Genomic DNA, 15,813 nt, shown 5'->3' with positions numbered 1-15,813 from the left:
TTAGTTTCAGTTGTAATACCAACTCAGGCAGTCATGATGTTAAACATTTGTTCTTCATTTTTTATTATTATTATTATTTTTGAAACTAGTGCTCTGTGGTTAGAGCTGTTCACATCACGTGAGCCCTGAGTCAGACCAACTAGAGCGAAGCCCTGGGAATGGAGCTCTCGGGAGAACTTCAGGCAGGTCACCGACGCCCGTCCTGCAGGGCGGAGCAGGTGTTCGGGAGCTCCAAGCCCACCCTGCTCTCTTGGCGGTGGGCGGGCGGGCTGCTGCGGCCTCACACAGCCGCCATGTGTGCACATCTGCGGCTCCCAGAGATGCCACGGGCTGGGGAGAGGTGATTAGGGTTACAGCAAGGTAAGATGTCACCATGATTAGCACTCATATCGAGATGTGGCCTTTTTTTCCTCCCCCCGAATAAAGTATACCTCAAATTGTTGCAGTTTTTAAAATGAATATTCAGAGTTCTGCAAGTTGATCTTGACAGTTTTTGCCCAATACCATTGATTTTCCAGAGGAGTGGGTCTTCTCCTCCCCTCCTCGGTGGTGGGGGTGGGGGACCACCTTCTGATCCCCTGCCGTTCGGGGCTCGGGTTAGAAGCTACCTTGGGGAGCCTGTCCTGAGCTTAGGGAGGTCTTACTAGGTACGGTGGTTAAAGTGAAGATGCTTGAGTCACTGACAGTCTAGTTCCCTTATCTGGAAAAAGAAAAGAAAGAATAACAGAACTGTCCTGGCCCGTTGGCTCAGCGGTAGAGCGTTGGCCTGGCGTGCGGGGGACCCGGGTTCGATTCCCAGCCAGGGCACATAGGAGAAGCGCCCATTTGCTTCTCCACCCCTCCCCCTCTCCTTCCTCTCTGTCTCTCTCTTCCCCTCCTGCAGCTGAGGCTCCATTGGGGCAGGGATGGCCCGGGCGCTGGGGATGGCTCCTTGGCCTCTGCCCCAGGCGCTAGAGTGGCTCTGGTCGCGGCAGAGCGACGCCCCGGAGGGGCAGAGCATCGCCCCCTGGTGGGCAGAGCGTCGCCCCTGGTGGGCGTGCCGGGTGGATCCCGGTCGGGCGCATGCGGGAGTCTGTCTGACTGTCTCTCCCCGTTTCCAGCTTCAGGAAAAAAAAAAAAAAAAAAAAAAAAAGAATAACAGAACTAACCTCCCAGGAATTTTGAGAGAACCAATCGTGCTGATGCAGGTGAACTTGTCAGTAAGCACCGTCAGCAGCTACCTCTGTCGTCACCACCATTAGTGCTTTTGGACAACGTTGTGGAGATGGGACTCATAGACAAGAGGAGATGGTCTTCCCACGGAGTCGGGGGAAGGGAGTTCAGGGGCACTAACGAGCTGGAACGCCGGGCATGGACGGAGGAGACCAGGGCCGGGAGGAGCAGCTGTGACAGGAATATGGGGAAGGTGCCCCTCGGGGCCTGAACTGCTGCTGCGGCTGCCTCTGCACAGGGACCCACACTTACGATCACGTTGTCTCCGGAGGCAGGTGCAGCCTCGTGTTCCTGTTACGTCCAGTTCAACCGCATTCAAAAAGGGAGCCCAGAAGAAGTTTCTATCAAGGAAGGAAAAATGAGGATGCTGGCTGCACATTTCACAAGGTATGTATTCCTCAGAGGCTGGTCCTCTGGGACGTGCCTGGAGGAAATATTGATACAAAAAGGGAATGTGAGTTTCAGCTACGGTGCATGCTATCACATCACATCCCTGGCGTGATGACGCCTGCATGAGAGTCGACTTCCGGAGGGTCTGAGCACACCTGTGGGGGGCTGTCCAGCTTGACTCCTGCTGACCACGCGCCGTGGCAGAGCACGCTGGCCGCCTCCTTTGCGCGTGGGCTCTTGCTTAACAGCAACTTACATGTTGTGAAAAGAAATCTTGCAACATGTAATCTCTAATAAAGATTTTTTTTTTTTTTAAAAAAAGACTTTTCTAGTAGAGATTTTCATCAACATCACTCTAAATCTCCCTTTTGAGGTAAGTCTTAGCAAGTTCCATATTGTAATACAACTTGATCTCTCTATTTGAGACGATTCCCAAAATTAGTAAAGCCTAATAGAGGCCTGAACATACCCGCAGGTGAGCGCAGCAAGAATAGAATGCTGAAATGCAAATTAAATACTAATTTTAAAGTTTGAGAAGTCTGGCCATAAATAATATAATTTGACATATTACTTTGACATGTACTTCTCAACTTTTAAACTTAGACTTTAAATCCCCTGATAAGATCAATAGGTCAATAACCAACTCACTCTCCACATTAATAAAAAAAGAAAAGAAAAAGACCATGTTTTCATCTCTAGGGTAGCTTGAGGTGATAGATCATTTTCTTTGGTCTTTATGTGCCGTTATACTTACTAGAAACTTCTGGGTTCCAACACCTACCAGAAAATGAGGATCTAGTTCCAAGGACACTGCTTACTCCTCCCCTCCCCCACTTTTTCCTCTGTCACCTCCCCGCTTCCTGTCGTCCTCATTGGTTCCAAGCACATTTGGAATCAGTCCCTCAGTTTATTTTTCTCATATGCTGTGGTCTCTATTAGAAGGCTTCATAGAGACACACCTGAAATTAGGAATTGAGTAGGGAATCTATGATCACATTTTAGCTCTCCCTCACGAAAATTCTATTCTTTAGTATAATTTGACATTGCGAGTGTCTTTATCAACCAAGGGAGAAAGGAAATGTTATAAGAATTAAATGTACATCATGCCCTGCATAGGATAAATTTTGCAGTGTGAACACACAGATGATTCCCTGAAGGGTGAAAGTGACGCTCAGAAAACCCAGAAGAGAGGGAGAGAGATACAGGCTCTGTGTCAGGTTAGCGGAACCCCATACATTGTATGTGCCCTGACGGGGGATCGAACCCACCATCTTGGCATATTGTGACAATGCTCTGACTGACTAAGCTCCGTGGCCAGGGCCTCCAGTACTTTGCTTATCCTGCTAAGGCCCTCATGTCTGCTCTGTGTTCCTCATGGAACCTCCACTTTCCTGGTCCTCTTTCCCCAGCTCCCTCCTCCTCATCCTTTGCCATCTCCCATTCCAGAGGATTTCTTTTTTCCCTGAGACCTGATTTTGCTCTTTCCCTTATGCCCCATACTGCACGTGCCATGACATAATACTCTGTGTCCATTTTCTTCCTTGTTCTACAAGCTTAATGTGACAATGTGTGAGATGGCAACTCCATAATTATTTCTGAATGAATCAATAAATAGATGTATCACCTGAGATACTAATGCAGAAATGCTGTGAGAATGTTAAGTGACCATAACTGGAAAGTGTTGTTTATGATGCGTGCCAACAATAATCATTATATTTTATTTTATTTCATTTAAGTGACATTGCCTACAATTTATAAGACACGGTGTTATGTTGAGGTGAAGAATAAAGATGAAGATGAAATAGCAACTGCCCTCAAGAAACTTAACATAAAAAAATAATTTAATCACATAAAGTAGCTTTCTAAAATAAATGCCTTTTAAAATTATTGTGTGCCTTAAAATAATGAAGGTCTAGAAATAATAAGAGTCAGTGCCATTTATATTGTTTTACTCTCTTTTATGTTCATGAAGTGTTGGGAGTCATAAAACAAAGGACTTTCTAACGAGCATTCTATGGACTCCTCTGATAGTTAAGAGGAATGTTCTGCATGGTTACTAGAATCATTTAACTTCCCAAGTTATATCAGTGGACTAAAATGGACATTATGCAGAACTCCACATGTTTATTTATTCATTATTCCAGTTATCTAACATCTATGCATATAATATGAGTACTGTGTTATGTAAAAAATACATGCTGTGGCCCGGGCATACAATATTAATGGATAGGTCAACCAGAAACAGGAAGATTTCACTGCCATTTTTTTTGTGAGAGTGTCTGAGGGGCTGTCGGGAGTAGAAACTGTGCCTAAAACCTCCTAGGAAACTGGAGATAGGATGTAGGACAGAGGGAAATGAGGACACATCTCATAAAAGTCCTTCCTACCGGCCACCTTGGTGAAGGTCTGAGGCTGCTTGTACCGCAAGCTGTAGTAGCAACCACCAGGGTGCACTCTGTGGAGTGTTGACATGTTAGGAATCAATGCTACAACTCGAGAGAGGTTTCTGGATGTCTCCAAACTTTAATACAGATCTCGGAGAAAGAGTATTCCTCTTCTCCTAAAGATGACTTGTCCGTTGTAATCTTGGTAGAAGCAAAATTCAGTACATATAGCAAAATCTTAATAATCTTTATCTTATAGTGGTCAGGAAATAAAGTATTTGGAGCCTATGAACCAATAGAGTATGCAAACCTCAAGTGTCATCAACCTTAGAATATTTTAGACAAGGACAACTTAACTCTCACAGTTGGAAAAGAAAAAAACTAGTCAATAAATTTTGAACATCCTGCATTCCTAGAAGAAGAGACTGACCCAGCATATTAACAAAAGAGATTCTTTGAAAGCAGAGTACAATTTTTCACCTTCAAATAGCCCTTGTATTTTCTACTCAGGCTGGTGATGAAAATAGTATATATAAAATGAAAAAATAAATTAAAAAGTCCGATGATTGTGGAGGTATTTTATACTACTGAAATAGGTGAATGGGAGCCATTTTTTTTTCTTTTGTATTTTTCTGAAGCTGGAAACGGGGTAGACAGTCAGACAGACTCCCGCACGCGCCCAACCGGGATCCACCCGGCACGCCCACCAGGGGGTGACACTCTGCCCACCAGGGGGCGATGCTCTGCCCCTCCAGGGGGTCGCTCTGTCGCAACCAGAGCCACTCTAGCGCCTGGGCAGAGGCCAAGGAGCCATCCCCAGCGCCCGGGCCATCTTTGCTCCAATGGAGCCTCGCTGCGGGAGGGGAAGAGAGACAGATAGGAAGGAGAGGGGGAGGGGTGGAGAAGCAGATGGGTGCTTCTCCTGTGTGCCCTGGCCGGGAATCGAACCCGGGACTTCTGCACGCCAGGCCGATGCTCTACCACTGAGCCAACCGGCCAGGGCCGGGAGCCATTTTTTTTAAGTGCAAGACACAACTTGTACCTTCTACCTGACATGGTTGTATCTATTCACATTTTTGTGTTTTTTTTTTTAACTTAGGCTTTTGTTCTTATTAAGAAAAACTAGGTGGAGAAACCTATCATAATGAACAATTTGTAGAGATTCTATGCAAAGCAACTCATAAGGGACCTGCGTATTAACATCAACGATAGTATTCTTTCCAATGCTCAAACACATGGTATTTAACTATGTGTAAAAAGGAAAAAATTTTTTAAGTTTTATTGCAAGAACAATACTTACAGTAACGTATGCAAATCTCAAATCTAGATTGTGGATCCTGGCAAGTGCATATGATGCCTCAGTAAGCAGCATTCCTACTGAGATATAGAACCTTGATCCACCTGCAAGTCTCCCCCATGCCCTTAGCCTGTCAGTCTCCCGAGCCCACCCTGCTGTAGGCAGTCACTCTCCTGATGCACTCAGAAATACCTTTAAAAACAATGTCTCGCAGTGGAACAGAAACAATGAATAATTTTTTTTTAAATGCTATCCTATCAAAGACATTCCAAATTATGAGGCAAAAAATGTTCAGAGAGCAGAAACACCTGATGTTGTATTAGAAGAAGAAACAAACATTTTATTTTCAACTTGATTCAATGAAAAATACCTGCTAATTAAATATCAAAACCATATTGGTTTTTTCAAAAGCAATTTGTTTTGTTTTGTTTTTTCTGTTTTGTTTTTTGCATTTTTCTGAAGTTGGAAACGGGGAGGCAGTCAGACAGACTCCCGCATGCGCCCGACCGGAATCCACCTGGCATGCCCACCAGGGGCGATGCTTTGCCCATCTGGGGCATTGCTCTGTTGCATCCAGAGCCACTCTAGCACCTGGGGCAGAGGCCACAGAGCCACCCTCAGCGCCCGGGCCATCTTTGCTCCAATGGAGCCTCGGCTGCGGGAGGGGAAGAGAGAGACAGAGAGGAAGGAGAGGGGGAGGGGTGGAGAAGCAGATGGGCGCTTCTCCTGTGTGCCCTGGCCGGGAATCGAACCCGGGACTCCTGCACACCAGGCCAACGCTCTGCCACTGAGCTAACCGGCCAGGGCCAAAAGCAATTTGAATATAAACGGGCTTAATAAAATTAGTACAAGGACCTTTATCCCAGAACACCTCCCACAGAAAGCTCTTTTCCACGAAGACAAAGGGACAGATTGGGCAGAACCAGACATGTAGGAATATAAAGTGTATTAAGATTTTGAGAACCACAAATAGTGTCTCATTCAATTTTGAATGCCCTGCAGGCCCAAGTCATAGAAAATGGCTGGTCATCAAAAACAGCTGTTGTCTGAAACACTCTTCGGTATGAACTCTTTCTGAGGCCTCCACAGACTAAACAAATAAACAGAGAAAGCAGGAGACCTCACGTTGGAACTCTACAGTGGGATGGATGGGGCCCGACTGATTCTGTGGGCTAGAATTAGAGCGTGTGCACCCTCCAAATCAAGGGTTGCCTATCTCGATGTAAACAAGCTCACGGTGTATCAGAAGGAAACCGGCCTGTAAGAACTAATGAGGACAGACATGCCTCTCTGAACGGAGCAGTCTCTCATCAGCTCCAGCCACGGAGAGCCACCAAAACATGGTCACTAGGAAGAGACCCTCCTGTCATAGAGGAGGGGCCGTCTTACGGAATCGGTGGTCTGTTAGGAACACCGCAGCTACCCTAGGAAGGTGCCGAGGGAAGGAGGAATTGTGAGTTCCGCCCCGTCCTGCCCTTGGATCTCCGGTGGTGTTTAAACAAGACAGTGAGGGGGCTGGTTAGGTGACGCGGTCTGCAGCAGTTGGCTGACCGCCCGCCTGACCCGGAGCAGGGCAGAGGAAGGCGGAGGGTCAAGCCCTGGTCCCGAACAGACCCCGCCTGACCCGGAGCAGGGCAGAGGAAGGCGGGGGGTCAAGCCCTGGTCCCGAACAGACCCGAACTAGCAGAAGGAGTGAGCACCGTCTTTGTAAGAGGGAGAGAAAAATATATATATATATATCAGTCCCCGGGATAGTTATGCATTTCTCCATCTTGTTATGTAACACCGCTCTGCTTCGTTTTTAGATGAAAGAGAAAGGGTAATATTTGGAACCGTGCCACCGTGCCAACACACTGGAGCAGGTGTGTGTGATGCTCAGATAGGAGACGCAGTGTTTTCAATTTACTTACTGAATATTTACATTTTGACTACTGTGTACAAAGCCTGCTCTGGAATGATTGGGTATCCTATCCTTCTCTACACCCAAGGACAGAATAAAAAACATACTTCAAGTGCAAGATGAAGATTTATATCATCAATAGTATTAGGAAGGGCTACGACGTTGTATTGAATATTTTACCTGTCCGAGCTGACTTCAGGTTGGCACAATGTGTAGACAGAGCTGTGAAATCAGTTTTCTTCATACCTACCTGTCATAATTTTTTATTTTATTTTTTTGTAATGGAAGAATGCTGTTCATCCAGAGAGAAAGGCTAGAATTTAGTGATTCCTGCTCACAGGTTCGAAGGAAAAAAAAAAAGAACTGTAATCTCATAATGCCAACTTTTGTGAACAAATGTTGTAGAAATAAATAACGTTAGAATGTGTTCCTGTAAACACGGGCAGATAAATGGCCGGGCGCGTCAGTAATGTATGCTCCCACATGCCAGGGGAGACTGGCTCCGTGGAATTTATTTATGCGTGTCCGTGGGAAAACTGCGTTTGACAATAGAGGCAATTTCCAGAAGAAAAAAAAAATGTTTCCATCTGACGCTCTTGCTTCTGCACCTTACCATATGGAACTGCAGTGCAGATAAAACGGGCTCGTTCTTTGTTTCCCCCTCGTCGTTTAAAAAAGAGCCAAGACAGACAGCCCCGTCCACCCGCACGAGGAGAGGGTCCGCACGCCAAGGCTGAGGAAACGAAGGACCGCAACCCGGATGGCTGAAAGCGACACACGTTTCTACTCTGCCCGTTTGTTCTGAAGGTGAACAGTCCCAAGTCAAGGACCTCCGGGCCGGCCCTGGCCGGTTGGCTCAGCGGTAGAGCGTCGGCCTGGTGTGCAGGGGACCCGGGTTCGATTCCCGGCCAGGGCACATAGGAGAAGCGCCCATTTGCTTCTCCACCCCCCCTCTTTCCTCTCTGTCTCTCTCTTCCCCTCCCGCAGCCAAGGCTCCATTGGAGCAAAGATGGCCTGGGCGCTGGGGATGGCTCCTTGGCCTCTGCTCCAGGCGCTAGAGTGGCTCTCGTCTCGGCAGAGCAACCCCCCCCCAGGGGCAGAGCAACCCCCACCCCGAGGGGCAGAGCATCGCCCCCTGGTGGGCAGAGCGTCGCCCCTGGTGGGCATGCCGGGTGGATCCCTGTTGGGCGCATGCGGGAGTCTGTCTGACTGTCTCTCCCTGTTTCCAGCTTCAGAAAAATACAAAAACAAAAAAACAAAAAAAAACCTCCAGGCCATCCTGTCTCTGCAGCCTGTGGGGGCGCCCTTCCCGGCTGGCCCCCAGCTGCAAGGTGGTGGCCAAGGACTCTTCGGTGCTCTTTGGCTGGTGACTGCGTCGCTCCAGCCTCTGTCCTCCTCATCACACCTCTCCCCGTGTGTCTGCCTTTACACGACCGTCTGCTCATGAGAACGTCAATCACATTGGCTTGGGGGCCCACTCTACTCCATTATGACATCCTCTGAACTAATTACATCGACACGACAAGGCCCGGAGAGTGAAGACTTCAACAGACCCTTCTGAGGTGACAATCCATAACGAAGAATAAGCCATAAAATTTTAGGCACGGACCTAGATACGGGAACCAAAGTGATTCGTAGAAAACTGTCCTATTATCATTTTATTTGTTCTAACGAAAAATAAATAACATTTCTAATATTTACTTAAATACATTTTTTGGTTGCCTTTAATTAAATCAGCCACAGCCAGTTGAAATGTAAACAAATGAAATAAGAAGTATCTTTCAATGTGTTTAGTAATCAGAAGCCACGCTAATTTTCTACTAGGCGTCCCCTTCTGATGACAAGTTGTCTTGGCATTAGGAATTATTTATTGCGAGCTTAAAGAAGCGCAATCAAAGGATAAATTAGGGCAGGATAATACCAGAGGAAGAAGGTTGGTTTTAGAGTGATGCTATGTAGTTCAGCCTACAGATAATAAGACCTAATTGCGACTTAAACGGAGAAGGGGAGCTGGCACGGGCGGGGCACTGCGGCGGTGACACCAGCTGGCTCTCCTCAGAGACTGTGCACCAGCCAGAGATCGTCTTTGAAATCACCCAACTCCTCTCTGGATGGGAAAGCAAATAAGGACCTTCAGTATAGGACAGGTAGCTCAAAGCCCCCCTGAGAGCAGGGCGGTGGGGAGAGGAGGCTTGGAAGCCGGAGGAGAACCCTTGCAGGCCACGGGAAACTGAAGTGTCCCCGGACGGAAAGCATGCCCGGCAGGTCCCAGGGACCGCAACACGGCTGATATGTTTGGAGCACAGTGAGCAGGACAGGCGTGCTGTTGGAATGGCAAGGAGGGAGACACGGCGGGCCCTATCGTATGGGTCCCGATAAAGCACCGTAAGGACTTTGGCTTGTTCTCAGCCCCAGCGAAGCAGCCGTCACAGAGGCAGATGCTGTCACCGCCATGACGGAAGGGACACCTTGCAGGGTGCAGGTGCTTCGTGAGGGCCTCTCCCTGGCACTGCCTCGGACCGCTCACGTCTCTGCCCCCTCGCCAGGGTCCATTCTCCATGTTGGGGTTTTCCTACTTTATTCCCGCCCAAACAAAGTCAGTCTCTGATGGTGGTGTCGTCAGAGTTGAAGTCACGAGCCGTGAAAGGGTGAGAAAGAGTCTCTGGTCTCTACCCTGAAGGCAGGTCTCACAGAGCAGGAACCCCCAGACACGGAAGGCTGCCCCAAGCACGGCGGGTGTTCAGTGGAGACTGGAGGACCCGTGAGGTTGAGAAAGAAGGAAAATGTGAAGTTAGCAGACCTCCTTTGCTAACAGTCATATTCCGCAGGAAATAGCAAACTTTTAAAGGCTGGCTCTCTCACAGTTACAAGTCAAAAATAATTAGAATAAGCACTTTTAATAATTTAGAAAGACGTTGGCCATATGTATTTGTATGCAGACATTGACAGACATTCACCTTTAACAAAAATCTTTATGGATTCAACCTATTGTGTATGGTGTTTTATATAAATATTCACTAAACCTTTTCTGGTACATGTAGTAAAGCGATGTTATGAGCCCTTTAACATATATCTCCCTGTTACATCTACAATGTGATGATGAATTAGTTGCTATTTTTATTCCCGTATTTAGCTAAAGAGGCAGGTGAGCACTTAGAATTCTTTATCCCTGACAGCAACTGTTTCACATTTGTTCCATATTCTTCCTGAGACTGCTAACTGCAGCCTGTGGCTACTGTGTTTTACTTGGTCTTTCCAATCACGCTTGAATTAAAGACCACAGGCTCTGGCTGAGGAGCTCAGAGTGTTTGTCCAACTAAGGTTGTGAATTTGATCCCCAGGCGGGACACAAAGAAGAATCAACCAGTAAATGCAAAAATAATAGAATAGGTAATAATCGTCTCTCTCTTAGTCTCTCTCTCTCTAAGAAAATATTTGTAAAATAATTAAAAAAAAAAAGAAAGCTAGAATTTGACCTTCTGTTTTATATGTGAAATGTCCAGAGTGGAATAATAATAATGGTCGGGAAGGTAAAATGGTCCATTGGGTCCCTTGGGTTGCTTAATTTACGAGGTACCCTATCACTTCAGACAAAATAAAAAGGCAGAACGAGACTTCCCGATTATTTTTGTCACCTCTAACCCAGTGATTCCCGGGGAGGCCGGGGAGGACAGCCACCCAGCTGGTGGACAGCACTTCCAGCCTCCGGAGCGGACGCACGGATTGCAGCATCCTAGCCCATCTCGAATTATATATATATCCGTTCTCTTCTCTGTTCATTTATAAATCTCAGAGAGAGATACAAAGAGACAGTCTCCTTGGTGAGAACATTAAAAAGAAAATCAAGGAAACCAACACAAAGCAGATACCGCGAGCTTCTTATTAAGTTGCTGAAAATCAAAGGAGCTGCTGACAGCTGGGCTGCGAGGAAAAGGTATTGAACTCCCCGCGCCCTCGTGACTCGGAATTCACGTGTTTGGTGCAATTTCAGAGGAATTAAAAGAGAGGAATGCAAAATGTGAAAGTGCTCGTTTCTGCTTCTCAAAATAACGACGGCTCCCAAGAATGAGGAGATACTTTATCACTTCATAGTCATTTTGAAATATCCCCTAATTTTTGTGAGCAGTATATTTAGAGAAAATGGTTAGTAAAAAAAAATAATAAAATCCTCATCCTCAGTGTTTAACCCTTTGAGTTGTGAGTGTTTTCATGCTCGTTGACCCCCCCAGGAGTGAGTTTCCTTTTTTCAAAAAATGACATTAGTTCCAGCTCCAGTATTATTAACTTAAAATCATGTTGGTTTGATAACCAATTTATGGAAACAAGAAGAACATACATTTGCCTTCTTTTTTTTAAATTTTTTTTATTTATTTTATTTTTTTTAATTTTATTTATTCATTTTTAGAGAGGAGAGAGAGAGAGGGAGAGAGAGAAACAGAGAGAGAGAAGGGGGAAGAGCTGGAAGCATCAACTCCCATATGTGCCTTGACCAGGCAAGCCCAGGGTTTCGAACCGGCGACCTCAGCATTTCCAGGTCGACGCTTTATCCATGCTACTACAGGTCAGGCCATTTGCCTTTTTTTTAAATGTTGCCTTACACCTGGACAGTCGTATTCTGGATGGTCAGGAGTCACGGGACGTACAGGAATGATGGTACTGCTCAAAGGGTTGAAAGGAATTCTGTGTTTCGTAAGCAACTCCATTGTGTTCACAGGTGACGGTGGAGGACTCTTTGCCGACAGCACCAATATTTAACAGGAGGCATTTATCTTCAGGGGAAAAAAGAGAAAAGAATTTTCTGATGAATGCTCGGAAACATTAGAATTTCAGAGAATCGGGTCTTTAATCGGTTTGTAAATAAATCTAAACCAGCCTACGTATACGTTACATAGAAATAAGGTGGTTTCTAAGCAAGGTGCACACCTGGCCTGCATCAGTCGCGGTCACCGAAAGTTAAACATTAAGTGCGTCGTTAGCTTTGGGTGATCAATGCGTTTGAAAACCTGGTGGTATTTTTGAAACGGGATTTAAACTGCCAGGGAAGGAGCTTCCAGTGCCCAGAAAAACGCACAACAGCCTCTCTCTCCCGCTGTTTACAGCTAAGACTTAACAAAAGCCCATCGCAAGATCTCAAGGACTCAGGGTGGGTGGATTGGGAACGGAGAATGACCTGGGGCCAAATGGAGTTTCCTGTTTTGTTTTTATTCTTTTTCTCTCTCATCTCTATGCTGGAGCTGAGGGTGTCCCCATGACACAGGAGCACGGGACAGTGTGGGATGAAACATTCTATGGCACCTCCTGTCTTTCTGGCTCTGGAACGAGGAGCCTCTGCCAGCTGTCCCCAGGGGTCGGGGGCAGGACCTCCCGTGATTCTCCTGTCCTCCTCCTCTGGCCCAGACTCAGGGGACCGCCCCCCCAACCCGTCACCGCTGCAGGGTGGCAGTGGAGGCTGACCCAGCATCCTGAGAGAAAACCCCTTCTTCCTGGCCAGAGGAGCCGAGAAGAAGGGACCATGGTGTCCAAAGAGCGACAGGACTGGGACTTCATTTATTTTTCTCTCTTTTTCTTCTGTCACTGTTTTACCTGCCGAAGACCCGGTTGTGCAGAAATGAGCAACAGAGCAGCAGGTGGCGGGATCTCTGAGAGCAGCTCTGGGTTTCCATCCCGGGGACAGGGAAGAGGGGCCCCTGGAGGCTGCTGAGTGTGCGAGAGGTGCCGTCGAGGGGGCAGTCAGAGGAGACAGATGTATCCTCGACCCTGGATGGGCGACACATTCCAGATTCAGCCCTGAAGCTGACATGCGTGGAACAGACCCAGAGCTTCCCAGCAGGGTCCGCGAGCAGAGCTGTAGTGAACACGGCAGTGGTCCTCTCCTACCCGTCCCCACGAGGCGCGTGCCTGGCAGTCTTCATCGCTGCACCGATCCTGGGAGCTCAGCTCAGAGGAGGGGGGAACCGGCATCTGCACTCTGCGCCCGGCTGGATTGATTCTTTAATCCCAATAAAACCAAGCGGGTTTTCTCCGGAGGACCCGAACAGGGCCGGGAGCTTCACAGGACAATGCACAGAATGGCGGTCATGCAATCGAACAGTACTCATCACACAGAAGACCAGGAGACTATGAGCCATTCTCAAGGGGAAAAAGCTAATCAACAAATAAACACCACAAGAGGCTCGAAATGTTAGGATTAGCAGAGAGGTCACAGGAGCCTTTCCAACTGTGCACCTGGACGTAATGTTAGAGTCCCACGGAATTAATGAGTATCTCTCAACACAGATACAGAAGAGTATCTGAATTTTTAAGAGAGCGCTAGCTGGGCCACACACGGGCAGAATGGAGACAGGACAGAAAAGGTACAAAGGACTTGGAGACAGAGAACAGAAAGTATTCATTTGTAGAAGAGAGAAGGAAACAATGAAACAGATTAAAACCCAGGGATCCGTGAGGTGATAATGAATTTGAAACGTTTTGTCCATTACATTTAATTTAAAAATATTTTTCCTCTCCTTTTAGAATGCATGCCAATGGCAGAAAAGTTAAGACTTTTTGATATTGTATTTTGATTGTTATTTTATAACTAGTTTCATAAATCCACAAAGATTTTTGTAAATATAAAATTCCATTTTAAGAACATTAGCATGTCTCCATAACTCAAAAAAAGAAAGAAAGAAAGAAAGAAAGAAAGAAAGAAAGAAAGAAAGAAAGATGAAAAAGAAACTGAAGCGCCTCATTTTTATGAATGGAATTTGAAATCCTGTTAGGTCATAAGCATTAATCTTAGAAACGGCTCAAACATGCAGAAAAAATAAAACCTAGGAATTCTGGATAAAATAAAACAAAGTTCCACTTAAATACATTGTTAATCTTGTATTAAATTAGGGAACCTTCCAGGGATTGGAAAAAGGAAAAAGTTGCTTAAAATCAAGAAGCTTTGTCAACCTTGCTGAATACATTGGCCAGCCTTGATCATGACGGAGCTTCAAAATTGACAATTAATTATTAACTGCTAATTACTAACCAGGGACAACAGTCAAGTCTCTGGGCTGCATGATCTGGAGAGTTGCATCGAAAACAACTGCTCAAAATTTCTGCCCTTCAATAAAGAAAGACTAGATTAGAAAGAAAGAAAAAATCATAACCAAGGAAAAAAAGAACAAGTTTGTTTATGTTTGCTGTCTCAAACTGAGATCTGGCTGGGGGAAAAAATGTAGGGCCTCTAAAAACATCACAGCCACAGGCCTGGGCTCACACTCAGGTAAGTGTCTACACGTATGCTACGTGGGTTATCCTGGAAACCCCAAGCTGGTGGGGGACAGAGCACCTGGAAGCTCTTACAGTACATTTCCTGAGCTCCCCAGGTGGAACACCACTGGGTGTGTGATCGTTTACTTACCTGGACGACGGGCACTCAGGTGATGGTTACATTCTCCTCTGTATCTTTATGTATAGCTACAACAGAACGGAACAATAAAATAATAGAAAAAGAAAAGCAGAGACTCTAGTACTAGGAGTTCTCTGGCTTGTATAGCGCCTCCTTTTTTTCTGGGAACGGTATTATCTGGCTTTCTTCGTAGAGTGAAAGGGTAAAATCATGAGAGTCATCATAAGATTGATTTGGCAACAGCAATTTTTTTTTTTTCTTCAACCCCGACTGGCTGAACCTTGTCTCCTGTGTCAATCCCAGGATGCATTGCTGCCCTTTTGAAGAAGTCCTGGTATTTATTTTCTGTAGACGTTAATTTTATTCCACTATTCTTTCCCTAGGTAATTAGAGTATTTTTCAAGTTCAACCCATTATTCACTTGGGGGCTTAGAAATCCTTTTGTAGTTTGAACTGCCTTTGTAGATTTGAACCTGCTTTCCGCGTGTTTCTTCCCCCCCTCCGTCACAAGCCCCGGGATGTGTTGTTGAAAGAATGTAAATCTCTGTCTCTCAAACTGCAGGTTCCGATATTGTCTGTGCAGCCATAAGCAGTGTTTCTGATAGGCAGCAGCACACTTTGTTGTTCAATGAATATACACAGCTGGACAGATGTGGGTGCCTGTGTGCAGATACAGCCATCTTGTATTGGAGATATTAATATATACTATATCCCATCATGACTTGGGGTTAGTTGAGTCATGCTGAGCATTTGGAGGCTGAGTCTGAGGTCTCAAAAATAAATCTTTCTTTTTTTTTTTTTTTTGTATTTTTCTGAAGTTGGAAATGGGGAGGCAGTCAGACAGACTCCCGCATGCGCCCAACCGGGATCCACCCGGCATGCCCACCAGGGGGCGATGCTCTGTCCATCTGGGGCATCGCTCTGTCGTGACCAGAGCCACTCTAGCACCTGAGGCAGAGGCCAAGGAGCCATCCCCAGCGCCCGGGCCATCTTTTGCTCCAATGGAGCCTCGGCTGCAGGAGGGGAAGAGAGAGACAGAGAGGAAGGAGAGGGGGAGGGGTGGAGAAGCAGATGGGCGCTTCTCCTGTGTGCCCTGGCCGGCAATTGAACCCAGGTCTCCTGCACGCCAGGCCGACACTCTACCACTGAGCCAACCGGCCAGGGCCTAAATCTTTCTTTCTAACCTTCCTGCCTCAGCTCATTATCCCTTGGATATTTTTACCTAAATATCACGATGGTTGATGAATAT

This window comes from Saccopteryx leptura, chromosome 12, assembly GCF_036850995.1.
Source record: "Saccopteryx leptura isolate mSacLep1 chromosome 12, mSacLep1_pri_phased_curated, whole genome shotgun sequence".
Lineage (NCBI taxonomy): Eukaryota > Metazoa > Chordata > Mammalia > Chiroptera > Emballonuridae > Saccopteryx > Saccopteryx leptura.
The sequence above is the reverse complement of the archived record's forward strand: the minus strand, read 5'-3'. Positions refer to the sequence as shown.